Below are 14,528 nucleotides of genomic sequence, written 5' to 3' on the forward strand. Positions count from 1 at the left end.
GTCGTGCTGCTCCGCGGGATCTCGGCTGGGGCAGCTGCAGCCTGGGGGCCGGTGGGTGTCCCCAAACCCACGGCAGCCACCGTGAGCTGGTGTTTGCTCCCCCAAGCAAGGGCCAGCAGGACTCTGCTGAGCTCCCCAGCTCACCCTTCACACGAAGCACTGCGGGGCTGTACCCCCATCCCGCTGCCCCACGGCGGACACACCCCTCTCGGGGCTGCATCCGAAAAGGATGACAGAGCCCTGCAGCTCCCTCCAGCCTGGCAGCACCGCCCCGCACGGCGCCCCAGCGCTGCCGCCCACCCCGTTACTCACTGGGGCTCTCTGGCACCGGGAGCACAGGCACTGCACGTGCTTCTGGGGGCTGCGGGACTTGTCATCGGCGCTGTCATCGCCGTGAGTAACCACGCTTCGCCTTGGCTTCCCCGAGAACATCCCCAAAAAGCCAGGAGCGTGCCGCTCTCCTTGCTGGGAGCGGGGGGAGGCACGGAGCGGTGGCAGCTCGCTGCACCGGGGGAAACTGAGGCACGGGGATCCGGCTGAGCTCGCAGAGGGAGAGGGACAAGGCTGGGCTGTGGCAGGCTGGGGACGAGGGTGACTCAGTGAAGCTCGGGCTGGCTCAGCACTGTGGGCACACGCCGTGTCCCGGTGTTCCAACCTCTCGCCCTGGCATCATTTCCAGCCCCTGCACATGCAGCGTGTCATCAGCTGTGACACTCTGCTGACGTCCCCGGATCATGTGGCACCAACCTCGTCCGTAATTACCGGCGCAGGAGCTCTGCTCCTCTCCCTGCTCTCTGCTGCCGTGCCGGGCTCCCCGATGTCCGCGGCCAGAGCCCGCCCCAGCCCAGTCTCACCCTAACTGGGGGGGCTGGTCCTCACCCCAAGCCCCCCCGGGAGCCTTGCTGGTGCCAGGCAGGGTCCCCAGGATGTGGGACCCTCTGCAATCCAAGCCTTGCCCCCCCAAATGCCACCACCACGTGCTGGCCCTGCTGCAGGAGGGGACAAACCTGTCGGGGTCCCCTCCACGGCCGGACCCCCCGGGACCCCAGGAGGGGCACGGGCAGGCAGGTGCCAGGCTGGGCTGGCCGAGGGCAGGGAGCGCTCTGCAGCCCTCCCGAGGAGGGGGGCCGGGCTCAGAAAAGGCTTTTGCTGCCGGAGAGAAGGGAGCTCTTGTGCAGTGCCAAGAGGCAGGGGAGCCTCAGAGCCGCCTTTGTTCAAGGGGAGAAGATGATGGCTGCAGGGTCTGCAGCCTCGCACCGCCCTGCCCAGCCTGAACCAAAGGGATCTCCCTCAAAGTGAGCATCTTTCCTCCTCCCTCAAAGTGATCGTCTTGGGTGGGGGGCTCAGGGTGGACCCACTAGCCAGAGACCATCCTTTGCTGGATTGCTTTTCCCACAGCCATGCCAGGTACACCCCAAAGCGGGGTACATCCTGGATGGGGGAAGCAGAGTCCAACCTCTCAGGGAACCCCCGTTGTGCCTCTCCAGCCCCAGCCCCCCTCCTGCTGCTCCCTGCCCCGCAGCAGGTGGGCAAATCCTCAACTCCCGGGAGCAGCATCCTGACAACCTGTAACAGGATTGCCCGAGGCCACAGCCCTCCAAGCTGTCTGCTCTGCACAGGAGGCCAGGCACAGTGAAAAGAGTCTCTGATCCTTCCGTGTGTCCCCTCCAAGAGCAGCCCAGGTGCCACAAGGAAGGGCTGAAGGAGACGGTGTGCTCAGGACAGGGGGCTTTGGAGGCCCCCAGCTCAGCACCCTGCACCCCCAAGCTCAGGGCATCACCACAGCATCCCCAAACCCTCTCTGGATCAGGAGAGACTTGGGGGTGAAGGTACAACGAGCAGGTGTCGCTGCAGCCAGCCACGGGGAGGAAATCCCCATCCAGAAGTCACGCAGTGACACCAGCCTGCGGGTCCGGGGACCCCCAGGTCACCCTTTAGTGCCACAGCACTCCCAGGGGACACAGGGAGAGGTGACAGCCCCTCAGGGCTCTCCTGGGGACGTGGCGGTGCTGCTGCACAGGGACGCAGCTCCCCAGAGCATCCCTTCAGTGGCACGCAGCAGCGAGAGGAGCTGGGCAGCGCTCCGTGCCGCGGAACCGGCCCGGCCCGGGGCAGCGGCTGTCGGCAGCGCTTCCCGCAGCTGGGCTTGGCTCCCAGTCAGCTTCCCCCTCGCCAGGCTCCCTCCCTGCCAGGCAGCAATCAGCCCTGCATTCACAGGGCTGCGGGAAGATGACTCGGCAGCGAGTCAGACCACTTTGGGGACAAATGTGCAATCAGTCCCAGGAGCACGCCTGGCTCCCCTGGAAGGCCGGCAGAGCTGCAGGGGATGCCCTGAAGAGGCTGTGGGCATGGGTAGTACTGCACCTTGTTTTGTTGATGCCACCCCCGTCCCAAAAAATACCCCTCCAGTGTGCTCGCCCACATCCTCCAGACACAGCTCGGGCAGGAGGACCATGGAAAGCTCTCCCTCGTTTTTGTGCCTTCACTGAGGATGTTCCTGGGAGTGGAGCAGCTGGAAAGCCTCACAGCCCCAGCCTGTTTTCCCTGTCAGACAGCAGCAGGACAACTTTCCAAGCGCTGAGAGCCCGGGAGGCTGGTGTCTGATGTGTGCCCCAATCCCACCTGCCTGCACCAGCACTCCCAATAACAACCTCACAGCACGACAGCCACACCTTGACCCACCAGATTCAGGGAGAGCCCCCTCCCCTGTCATCCCAGCCCTGATTTCCATTGATTTGATCCCTCAGACAACAACATTTTCCTCCCATCTTGGGCACTGGTGTGTCGCTGACATTTCTTTCCCCAGATGCCGCTTATTTATAGCATGCCTGACCTTTCCCCAAGTTTACATCCTCCTCTCCCTTCCCTTCCACCCACCCAATCTGGGAGCCACCCCCGGGATGCTCCCAAGCCCAGCTGCGTGCAGAGATGCCCCAGGGCCTGGCTGGGATGTGGCTCCCCAGCATGGCCTGGGCAGCACGGGAGGACAAAGCTGGGGTGTCTCAGGCACGAGCCCCCTCCTTTCCCACTGCAAGGAGCAGCTTCCAAGGACAGTAGCTGCCTTTGAAACCCAGATGCTCCATCATTCTTGCTGGGGAAGAGGAGCAAGCCTGTCTCACCGCAGCCCCCTGCGAAGGCAGGGCTGGGGAAAGCAGCAGCTCCAGCCGTGTGGGTGGGATTTGCCAGCGAGCTGCAGGCTGCAAGGCCAAGGCAGAGCAGGGAAATTTGCATTGCAGCCCGGCTCAGGGCTCTGGTGCCGTTCCCTTCGGCTGCAGGGGAATTTCTCCCATTTTTGCCCAACTGTGGCAAGACCCAGCTCCCGCCAGGGTCCCCCATCGCTCCCTCCTTGGGCAGTGCAGGGTGTTCCCTCCCTTGCAGGCACCTCCCAGCACCCAACCTCTGCCCAATTTGGGAAAAAAATTGCTCTCAGGGGCTGGAGGGGCTGCTCCAGCAGAAAGGGAAAGCACGTTTGAAAAACACCCAGCTTCAGCATCCATCCCTTTGCAGTGCAAAGCCCTCTGTTCCTGCCAGCCTGGGCTGGGGGCCCGGGGGCCGGGAAGGGCATCCCGGCTGCTGGAAGAGCAGGAGCCCCTCGCCCTCCCTGCTGCCTGTCCGTCCCTCTGTCCCTCCCCAGGCGATGGGCTCCGGCGGCCGTCCCGTCCTGCCTCTGCTGCTCTAATTACTCCTCTCGCACCCGGCGCCGGGGCCCTCCGACCAAATTACGATCGATCCTTTGCTCCAGCCCAATCGATGCCATTGACTGAGGCATTAGAAAGACAAATCCGGGCTCCCCGCCCCGGGAAGGCGGCGGCAGCCTCCGGGGTGGGGGATGCCACCACGCATGGAGATGTGGGAGGCACAGGGATGCCCTCGCTTGATGCTCTCTATCCCTCCATCCATGAGGAGAGAGCAAACACCTCCCACGACCTGAAAGCACCAACTCGGTTTTTCTTCAGCCGCTGGGCACAAGACAACCGACAGCAGGGATCAAACTCCTGGAGCACACAGCCCTGACCAGCCAGAAAACCCCACAGGAAAGGACTTCCCTCCCCAAAAATTCCCCTGCTTCTGCCCAGCTCCCACTCTTTCTCAATAAAAGAAAGGATTTTCCCTTAACTTGCTGCATCAGCAAATCCAGCCTGCATCCCAGTCACCTGAATTAAGCAGCAGTGATCTTTAACAACACGGGCAGCTGATGAACCAGCTAACCTGGGAAGGGGAGAGCTCAATGGGGCAGCCCTGCATGGGACAGGGATGCTCTGGTCCAGCTCTGGGTGGGATGGGGATGATCTGGTCCAGCTCTGGGTGGGATGGGGACGCTCTGGTCCAGTCCTGGGTGGGATGGGGATGCTCTGGTCCAGCTCTGGATAGGGTGGGGATGCTCTGGTCCAGCTCTGGATAGGGTGGGGATGCTCTGGTCCAGCTCTGGATAGGGTGGGGATGCTCTGGTCCAGCTCTGAGTGGGATGGGGATGATCTGGTCCAGCTCTGAGTGGGATGGGGATGATCTGGTCCAGCTCTGGGTGGGATGGAGATGCTCTGGTCCAGCTCTGGGTGGGATGGAGATGCTCTGGTCCGGCCCTGGGTGGGATGGGGACGCTCTGGTCCAGCTCTGGATAGGGTGGGGATGCTCTGGTCCAGCTCTGAGTGGGATGGGGATGATCTGGTCCAGCTCTGGGTGGGATGGAGATGCTCTGGTCCGGCCCTGGGTGGGATGGGGACGCTCTGGTCCGGCCCTGCATGATCAGGGAGGACACAATCCAGCCCTGCCTGGCACAGGGATGGGCCATCCTCCATCACACCATATGAGGAAGAAATTCCAGTGCTGCCCAGTAGCCACCATCAAGGCTGCAGTGGGGAATAATTGAATCACAGCCTGGACAAGGGATCACTGGCTAAAATCCCTCCTGGCCCAGCGTTACCCAGATGGGAAACAGAGGGGGGGCACCCCTGAGCCCCCTCCTCCCAGGAGCAGATAATAGACCCCGTGTGAGCAAATTACAAGGAATTTGCAGCCATCCCATCTAATCCACAGGGGAGACATCCGAATCCTACAAGGAGCATTTGGCTTCTGGGTATAGAGGAGCTTAGAGACATGCAGAGGCATTAAAAATCCTGAGGATTAAGCTGGGAACTGGGAAGGGAGAGCACAGCTGGATTCCATGGGTAGCCGTGGGAGAAGATGGTTGGGGCTACCCAAGGGCTGTGGGCAAACTGGTTTTAGGCCATGTCCCAGTGTCCTGATGTAGGCTTGGAGTCTGAGGCACCAGTGGTGGAGGTGGGAACCCACGGATGCTGCCAGAAAGGTGGGATTTGACCACGGTGTGCTGAAGTGAGGTGTCAAGGTGTTTTGGGCTCCAACCCCCAAGCAGGCACCAAGAGCTGCAGCCTGTGCCCAAACCCACATCCAGCTCAGACCACCCAGCCCTGGGGTTGAGCAAGATCAGCCCCAAGCATCCCCCAGGATCAGGTCCATGCCAGTGGGGTCTTCCAAGGATAGACTTTGGCAATGTCCCTCATCATTTGGGATTTATTCTGATCATCTCTAATCCTCTGCCTTGATTGCTGCGGCCCCCAATCTCATTAGCTGGGCTACGCTGGGTCATTATTGATGTTGGGGGGTGTTTAAAATTGATATTAATCCCATCTCGATAATCTGGTATTTATTGATTTTTATTTTTAACTTCTCATGTTATTAAGATGAGCTGAGCCAGCTTCTTATTTCTGGGGATTGCCCCATCCCAGCAAACCCTCAGAGGAGCATCATGTAATGCCAAAGGCTCCCAAAATCCTGGTTTATCCCAGCCCACGGAGGAGATGCTACCTCTGGCCTTTGCAGGCTGTGAGCATCACCAAGCTGTCAACAACCCGGCAGCGCTGACCCCCGGCTGCTCTCCTTCAAACCTGTTATTATCATTTTTCTTAATTACCACAGAAACAAGCGGCTTCCACTCGGCACGTTCAGGCCACGGCGAGGGCCTGATGAGGAAGGAGCCATTAGCACCCCATCAAAACAGCATCTCAAAAAGGATCTTTGACAAAATTGTCACCGGAGAGGCAGGGGGAGCGAGGCAGCCGGGCACAGTTGTACATCATTTTGACAGCTCGCATTAAGGCAACTTCAGGCACCTCTGGGAAATCACCTCCCCGTTAAACACAGGCAGGCACAGCGCCTGGGGGTTGAGCTCGGCAGCTGGGGCAAAGCAGGGCAGGGAAGTGCCCGGTGCATACAAACCAAGGCGCTGTGCCTCAGTTTCCCCGAGCATAGGCACAGCTGCTCAACCTGGGTGGTTGGAAGGGGTTTCCTTCACGGCGCCTCTCCCAGCTCCGAGCTGCAGCTCAGAGCTGATGGCTGCTTCTCCGCCTCCTCTCCACACCCTTGGCAGAAAGCAAAATGCCAATAACTTGGGGAACAGCTCGTGTTTAGCTTGGCAGGCTGGCTATTGTCCCTGTGCTGCAAACGCTGCGATGGCACAGACACGTTTGGGGTGGCTGCAAGCTGTTCCACCCCAGCCCCACCACAGCAAGTGGCAGCTCCCAGCTGGAGGCACATCAAGCAGGGCTTTTTGGGATGAAACCACCTCCAAAGGCTCCCCAAATTAATGGGGTGGGAGAAAACCTGCTGCAAATGCCTTCCCATCCCCATAGTAACCCATCCCTCCATCCCAATCGGGCTGCTCTGGGCATATTTCTGCCCAAAGGCAGCAAGTTTTTAGCACAAGGTAGGAGAAATGATGGAGCAAAGCCAAAGTCAAGTACCACCAGCTCCAGCAAGTGCCTCGAGAAGCTCTCAGGGAGCAAAGCAATGCAGAGGCAGCAGTCCAAGGTAAAGATGTGGGGGTAGGGAGGGCAGCCTCATGGTTGTGCTGTATTTTTAGTTCCTGGGTTTAAGAGCCAACAGTTTAATAGGGGAGGTTGTTTTAATTGGAACTACAGTCACTAAGAAAAACACAAGAGGAGTAAATATAGAAAAATAGTCATGTTTCTGAAGGTTCTTTGGTGTTTGTCTAATTAAATGGAGCATTTTAATTACACATCAAACAGTGCCATTTCTAAAAAAATAACCCACAGGAATTTGCCTTGATTTGAAGAACAGTATCACCAACTTGGAAAAACGAGTGTGGACCCCCTCATTTGCCAAAGAGATTTGGAGATGCCCCAGGATGTTCCACAATCACCTCCAAGGATGAGGGACTGGTGGTTTGGGTTCCAAACCCACCTGCAGCTCCCAGGGACCCCTAACACATTGCTCCTACCAGAGAAACCTTCTGCTGGATGTCCCGAACATTATGTGGATGCCAGTCAGGAGGTTTCTATCCCCTGGTCCAGGGGGAGAGGAAGCTGCTGGCACTGATAAAATGCTCCTCAGAGCCAGACACTCCAAACTCAGGATCTGGGAAGAGCCGAGCAGCCAGTGAACCACCAGAGAACTACAGAGCACACGCACACGAGGATGCCAACCATCTGGGCATGTGTGATGAGCAAAAAAACCATTTTTCTGTGTTGTTCCAGACATCCTGGTGTCAGGCATCACCAGGTATGGAACCTTTTCAAAGCTAGAGACACCCAGGAGGTTTTTGTGATCCTTCCTCCTTCTGTACCTGAGCGATGCACCGCCATCACTTGCAGCTGTGCAACCCACAGCTCCCTGCCTGCCACTTTGAAACGGCTCCCCAGCAATTACCTCCACAAAAAGTTATTAAGAAACGTCTTTGTCTGGAAGGGATTAGAATGGCAGTCATTAAAAAAAAAAAAATTGGCATGAAGAACTATGTATATTGCAAAACAAAATGTGTTGCTTTTTAATATGTTTTTATAACCCAAACAAATTTGTTTCTCACACTCCCAGGCTGGAAAAAGGAGCCGTCCGACAGTTTAGGATTGCAGTTTGCAGTCAGCTCCGCCAAGGAATCTGTTGCAAAGCTGTCGCAGCAAATAAACGCCGGTTCCCTGCTGCGCTGCGGCTCCGGCGGCAGCGCTCCGGTCACCGCACGGCCGCGGCTCCCGGCACCGCGGCGGCGAAGGTGACACGGAGCCGGGAGCCGCGGGGACAGCAGCCGCACCTACCTGCGTCACCCCCGCTGACAAGGACACGGTGGCCTTGCACGAGGCAGCGCAGCCTCTGCAGGGTCCCCCGGGCTCTGCTCCGTGCGCTGGGATCTCACCAGGAGATGCCCAGACGGCAGGAACCCTCCCCTGATCACCCCTTCCCCCACCACCACCCCCTTTTCCCTCTCCCACCCGGGCCTGCTCCAGCAAAACAGGAGCTAAAAAATCCCAGCAGATGATTTAATTTATTTCTTTTCCTGGGAACAAGTGCAGAGCCCCAGCTCCTCGGAGCATTTGAATATATGAGCGTGTTTTGAGGCACTGAAAGGGAGATGCAGCTCCAGGCACAGCCAGAGCATCCCTGCAACCTAAAGCCGAGGAGGATGCAGGAAAACACCTGCAGGGAGCCTCCAACACCTTTCTGATCCCTGGGGTCAATCCCACTGGAGAGCAAGCCATGGCAGGGAAAGGACCGAGGCATCCGTGGTCAGCTGGGAGAGCCTGACAGAGCCTGAGCATCCTTTGGGAGCAGGGAAGGCAGAGCAATCCCCTCCCTGCAGCAGCACCGCCCTACATGTTTTCCTCCCCCAAAACATCCACGGCTGTCACTCGCCTTTTATCACCAGAGCAGCGAGACAGGGCAGGAGACGCTGCTCCCAAATTCCCCACGCTGTCATCGAAACTGGGGAATCTGGAGATTCCCAGCTGGTTGCCTGAGGGGGTCCAAGGAAATGATGCATTCCCTGCAGGAAAGCTGCCTGCAGCAGGCAGGGAGCCATCCCAGGCAGCCCCCGGGGGGGGATGCTGGTGCTCACTCTGCTTTCTGCGCAGAGAATGGCTGATTCACGCTCATTCCAGGCTTCCCCTGCAAAACCTTGGATGAGGACATCACTCCAAGCTGGGCGGGTGTCTTCCACAGCCCCACGCTGGGCTTCCCTTCGGGAGGGATGCTGTGAGCCAAAACTGTGGTGTTTTGTGTAAAAACATGAGAGAAGGCCTTAGGAATTAATTAAGGAGAACCAAGCATTCCTGGGATAAACCAGCCCAGCCCCAGACACCTGCAGCTTTGACCCTCAGACTTGATTAGTTTTAGGCAGCACTCAAAAAGTCAACTCGATTTTAACAGCATCTTTTTTGCCTTTAAAATTAAGTCCGTCAATGATGCAAAGCAACAGATCAAGGATGGTGCAGGCTCAGAAAAGGAGAAGGAATCCCCCCAACACGAGCCAGGTTAGATGTTGGGGAACAGGGAAAACAGGATAAAGGCTGGAAAAAAATGGGTAGAGGAAAGATCTGGGACAGTTTTCAACCACTTTCTGCCCTAGGAGGACACACTGGGCAAGGAGCAGGAAGAGCAGCTGGGCACCCCTGAACCGTTCCCCTGGCTCCACAACCTGCAGTTCCCCTCTACCCATCACCCCACAACCCTTCGCATCCCTCAGACTCCCCCCAACATTCCTAGGCTTCACCTGAGGCCACACACGCACAGGCAGAGTCAAACAATGGCCTCGACGCTTTATTAATTTGCAAGGATAGAGGCAATTAACGACACCGCGCTTCGGAAACTCCTAATTGCTTTTCTGCCCATTCTCCTACGGACGCAGGTCCCAGCTCGGGGAGATCTTCCCGTGAGCAGCACCAGGAGGGGGTTAGAGCAGGGGGACACGCAGGAGCCTGTGGATATTTATGACCCTTGTGAGATAAAGACGAGGTGAGGCGGGTGACGCTTATCCCGCGGCAGCGCTCCATCAGCGCCGCACCCGGGGCGCGATAAGGGCTCCGAAATGTTGGGTGTGATGGATGCTGCGTGAGACTGGCAGTTGCTGGGGCAACCACATGCAGAGGTACCCGGTCCCCCCCTCGGAGGGGCTCCAGTAGGGGTGGGGTCCCAGGGTCAGGTGGGGACAAGCTCATTGGCCAGAGAGCAGCGCTACACGGCACAATTAATTTTTATGGGTAGCTGCAGTTTTAATTGCTTTGTAGAGGCTTGAGGGTGCATTTACAGGAGCAACGTGAGGGATGCAGAGAATAAGGAGACCCCCAGGGATCCTGCAGCAGGGTGGTGGGACTTGAATCCCCTAAATTCACCGCTGATTTTAGAACAAAAGCATCTCCCCAGGCATCTCTGTAACCCAGGCATCCAGACCTAGAGGCTGGTTCTGCCACGGGGTATCTGGGAACACGCCACCGCATCCATCTCCCTGGATAACGAGGTTTTCCTCCCTGGGAGCGAGGAGCACAGCACGGGGGATGTTCATTAGTGCCTGCAAAGCCACGTGGAGACACACACAGTTGCCAGGGCTCTGCACGGACCCTGCGGACAGACATAGGAGCTACAACGCTGAAAAAGCCAGAAAAGGTCTGACCCAGCCCAAAATTATCTTTTGTGTCTGGGAACTGAGCGAGAAACAATTTCCCTGCGTACTGAGCAACACCAGCATGTTTTCCAGCCCAGAATAAAGCTGGGGAGAAGCAGGACTCCACTACCAGACAGGAGCAGCCACTCCATGCCCAGAGCCCTCCAAGTTGCATTCTCCAGAGCTCAAACCAGAATCTCCACCAGAAATCCCAGTCCTGCTGGGGGTAGGGCTCTTCCAGACCTATCCTGATGCACACACCAAGGTTGGTTTCCCAACCAAAACTCCAAGGGGAGGGGACATCCTCTTGCAACCAGAACCCCCACCACAGCCCAGCCACGTTGACAGTACCTGGCCAAGAGAGCCACAGGATCACCAAAATGGGCAGGAACCAGGGCAGAGAAGCTGGAATGCTGGAAGGGCTTCCCCTCCCCTATTTAAAGCTTCATGCTCTGCAGCTGGGGCTCCCCGGGGTTTGGGAGGCTCCAGGTGTTTCCTATCAGGGCAGTTGTTGCCCCTGCACCATTCCCCACCCCATAATCTGCTCCTGCTCACAGCCCTGCCTTTGGGAACATTGACTCCTCATCCATGAGAATGCCTATGCTCCCAACACAGAACATCAGTGATCTCCCCCACTCAAAATCCTCTTCTCCCTTCAGCCCACATTGATTATTTTCCTCCATTAAGAATCTGCATCCGTGGCTACAAACCCGCCAGCGGCTCACCCCTCACCTCTGCCTCCCCTCTCCAGTGCTCTTCCTTCCATCCATCCATCCATCCATCCATCCATCCATCCATCCATCCATCCATCCATCCATCCATCATCCATCCATCCATCCATCCATCCATCCATCCATCCATCCATCCCAGCATCAACCCCACCAAGAGGTCCCTAAAAAATCCTCTAAGACAGGCATAAACTGCCCCAGGAGGGGGGCAATGTGTCTGCTGATCTCCCCAGCAGTGGGGCAATGTGTGCACCTGGCCCAGCAGAAAATTCCACACCAGAGAATTCCACACCAGCATGATGCCAGTGCCCTCACGGAGCTGTGCCCAGATCCACCAGACTCCAGCAAAAACCCCAGCCCCAGCTGTGCTCCCCATCTGGGGGGCTCGGGGACATTCTTTGCCAGACATCTGGAGACACCTGGAGGAGAGGAGTCTGGGGGTCACGACCCACAGCCACATGAGCCTCCTCCACCTTCTCCTTGGATCAATCACCTCCAATTAGCCCTGAGGAAGCAGCACACGGAGAACCAGAGGCACCAGCACTGGCACAGCCCCCGCCCGAGCATCCCTCGCTGCTGACGTCCCTCCAGTGACACCGGGGGAAGGAGGGGGCTGCAGGGGAGTGGGCGGTCACTGCTCCGTAGGAAAAATGAGTCCCCCGTCCCCTGCCCTCCTCCTCCTCCCCGGTCCCCCAGGTTGATGCACAAAGAACAGTCCCAGTTGCCGGCGGGGCTGAGTAATGCTCTGAGCCGCTCCTCCCCGGCAGTGAGTAATGCCGCTTTTGTCTCCCGCGCCGGCACCACATTAGCCGGGAACACGGCGTTAGCCGGGAACACAGCGTTAGCCGGGAATACAGTGTTAGCCGGGAACACAGTGTTAGCCGGGAATACAGTGTTAGCCTGGAATACAGTGTTAGCCTGGAATAAGGGGTTAGCCAGGAATACAGTGTTAGCCTGGAATACAGTGTTAGCCTGGAATACAGTGTTAGCTGGGAATAAGGCATTAGCCAGGAATACAGTGTTAGCCTGGAATACAGTGTTAGCCGGGAATACAGTGTTAGCCTGGAATACAGTGTTAGCCTGGAATACAGTGTTAGCCTGGAATAAGGGGTTAGCCAGGAATACAGTGTTAGCCCTGAATACAGTGTTAGCCGGGAATAAAACGTTAGCCAGGAATACAGTGTTAGCCAGTAATAAGGCATTAGCCAGGAATACAGTGTTAGCCAGTAATAAGGCGTTAGCCAGTAATACAGCGTTAGCCGGGAATACAGTGTTAGCCGGGAACACAGTGTTAGCCGGGAATACAGTGTTAGCCTGGAATACAGTGTTAGCCGGGAATACAGTGTTAGCCGGGAATACAGTGTTAGCCGGGAACACAGTGTTAGCCGGGAATACAGTGTTAGCCTGGAATACAGTGTTAGCCGGGAATACAGTGTTAGCCGGGAACACAGTGTTAGCCGGGAATACAGTGTTAGCCAGGAATACAGCGTTAGCCGGGAATACAGTGTTAGCCGGGAATACAGTGTTAGCCTGGAATACAGTGTTAGCCGGGAATAAGGGGTTAGCCAGGAACAGTGTTAGCCGGGAATAAGGGGTTAGCCGGGAATACAGTGTTAGCCGGGAACAGTGTTAGCTGGGAACACAGTGTTAGCCGGGAACACGGCGTTAGCCGGGAACAGTGTTAGCTGGGAACACAGTGTTAGCCGGGAATAAGGCGTTAGCCAGGAACACAGTGTTAGCCGGGAACACAGTGTTAGCCGGGAATAAGGCGTTAGCCAGGAACACAGTGTTAGCCGGGAACACAGTGTTAGCCGAGAATACAGTGTTAGCCGGGAATAAAACGTTAGCCGGGAATACAGCGTTAGCCGGGAATACAGCGTTAGCCGGGAATACAGTGTTAGCCGGGAATACAGTGTTAGCCAGGAATACAGCGTTAGCCGGGAATACAGCGTTAGCCGGGAATACAGTGTTAGCCGGGAATACAGTGTTAGCCGGGAATAAGGCGTTAGCCGGGAATAAGGGGTTAGCCAGGAACAGTGTTAGCTGGGAACACAGTGTTAGCCAGGAATAAGGCGTTAGCCAGGAACACAGTGTTATCCGGGAATATGGCGTTAGCCAAGAACATGGCATTAGCCGGGAATGAGGAATTAGCCGGGAATACGATGTTAGCCACGGTGTTAACCGTAACATGGTTCCTGGTGTTAGCCGGGAACACGGATTTAACCGGGAACACGGCGTTAGCCGGGAATGAGGAGTTAGCTGGGAATACGGCATTAGCTGGGAACGTGGTGTTAGGTGGGAATGCAGCGTTAGCCAGGAACACAGCATTAGCTGGGAATGAGGAGTTAGCCGGGAACACGGCGTTAGCCACAAACATGGCATTAACTGGGAACATGGCGTTAGCCGGGAACATGGCATTAGCTGGGAATGAGGAGTTAGCCAGGAATGCAGCATTAGCCGGGAACACGGTGTTAGCTGGAAACGTGGTGTTAGGCGGGAATACAGCGTTAGCCAGGAACACAGCATTAGCTGGGAATACAGCATTAGTTGGGAACATGTAGTTAGCCAGGAACGCAGCATTAGCTGGGAATGAGGAGTTAGCCAGGAACACGGCGTTAGCTGGGAGCACAGCGTTAGCCAGGAATGAGGCATTAGCCAGGAACACGGCGTTAGCCAGGAATGAGGCAATAGCCGGGAACGCAGAGTTAGGTGGGAACAGGGCGTTAGCTGGGAATGTGGCGTTAGCCAGGAATGCGGAGTTAGCTGATAACATGGCTTAGCTGGGAGCACAGCGTTAGCCAGGAATGCGGCATTAACACAGCGTTAGCCAGGAACGGTGCCCCTGGCACAGCCACAGCTGCGATGGCATCCCAGGGGTGACACCTCAGGGGTGGCACTCGCTGCTTACACGTCACACGATGCCACCTCTGCCCACAATGTCGTGGCATCTGTGCCCGTCTGGGGACACCTGGCCCAGGCACTGCTGGTTGGGTGCCCTGGTTTGCCATGGCCACGGTGGAGGGCACCCCAGGCTCCCCTCGCCATGCTGCTGGACCCCACGAGGCATCAGGTCTGTGGAGAAGCACATTCCCACTGGGTGCCATGGAAACGTGGCTCCCTGGAACAAAGGAGTTTCCACTTCCACCTGGATATTCCTCCTTCCCGAGGAAACACCAGATGTGAAGGGTTTGACCCCAGCAGCCATGGGTTGCACAAAGCTCCTGCCAGCAGCTGCCCCTGGAGTGAAGAGTTTCACCCCTGGCTTTCCCCCCAGGGCACATTTTGGGGTGCAGGGGTCAAGCCCCGAGGGTCCCCAGAGCATCTTTCCCTCCCAGTGTGGAGTCACTTGGCACTGGTGGCACCCCGGCTGCAGCAGCACAGGGCTGGCGGGTGGT

General features: G+C 57.2%; 1 long non-coding RNA gene across 1 annotated transcript; it reads right to left on the reverse strand.

The window, feature by feature from the left end:
* Nucleotides 1-9,543: 9,543 nt before the first annotated feature.
* On the reverse strand, nucleotides 9,544-11,970 carry LOC146765460 (uncharacterized). The gene is made up of 2 exons (XR_014949984.1): nucleotides 10,757-11,970; nucleotides 9,544-10,362 (listed from the first exon to the last, which is right to left on the reverse strand). It is a non-coding gene; the product is annotated as an uncharacterized LOC146765460 (long non-coding RNA).
* Between the last annotated feature and the right edge of the window lie 2,558 nt (nucleotides 11,971-14,528).

This window comes from Lonchura striata, chromosome 24 (assembly GCF_050655825.1).
Source record: "Lonchura striata isolate lonStrDom1 chromosome 24, ASM5065582v1, whole genome shotgun sequence".
NCBI classification, from domain to species: Eukaryota; Metazoa; Chordata; class Aves; order Passeriformes; family Estrildidae; genus Lonchura; species Lonchura striata.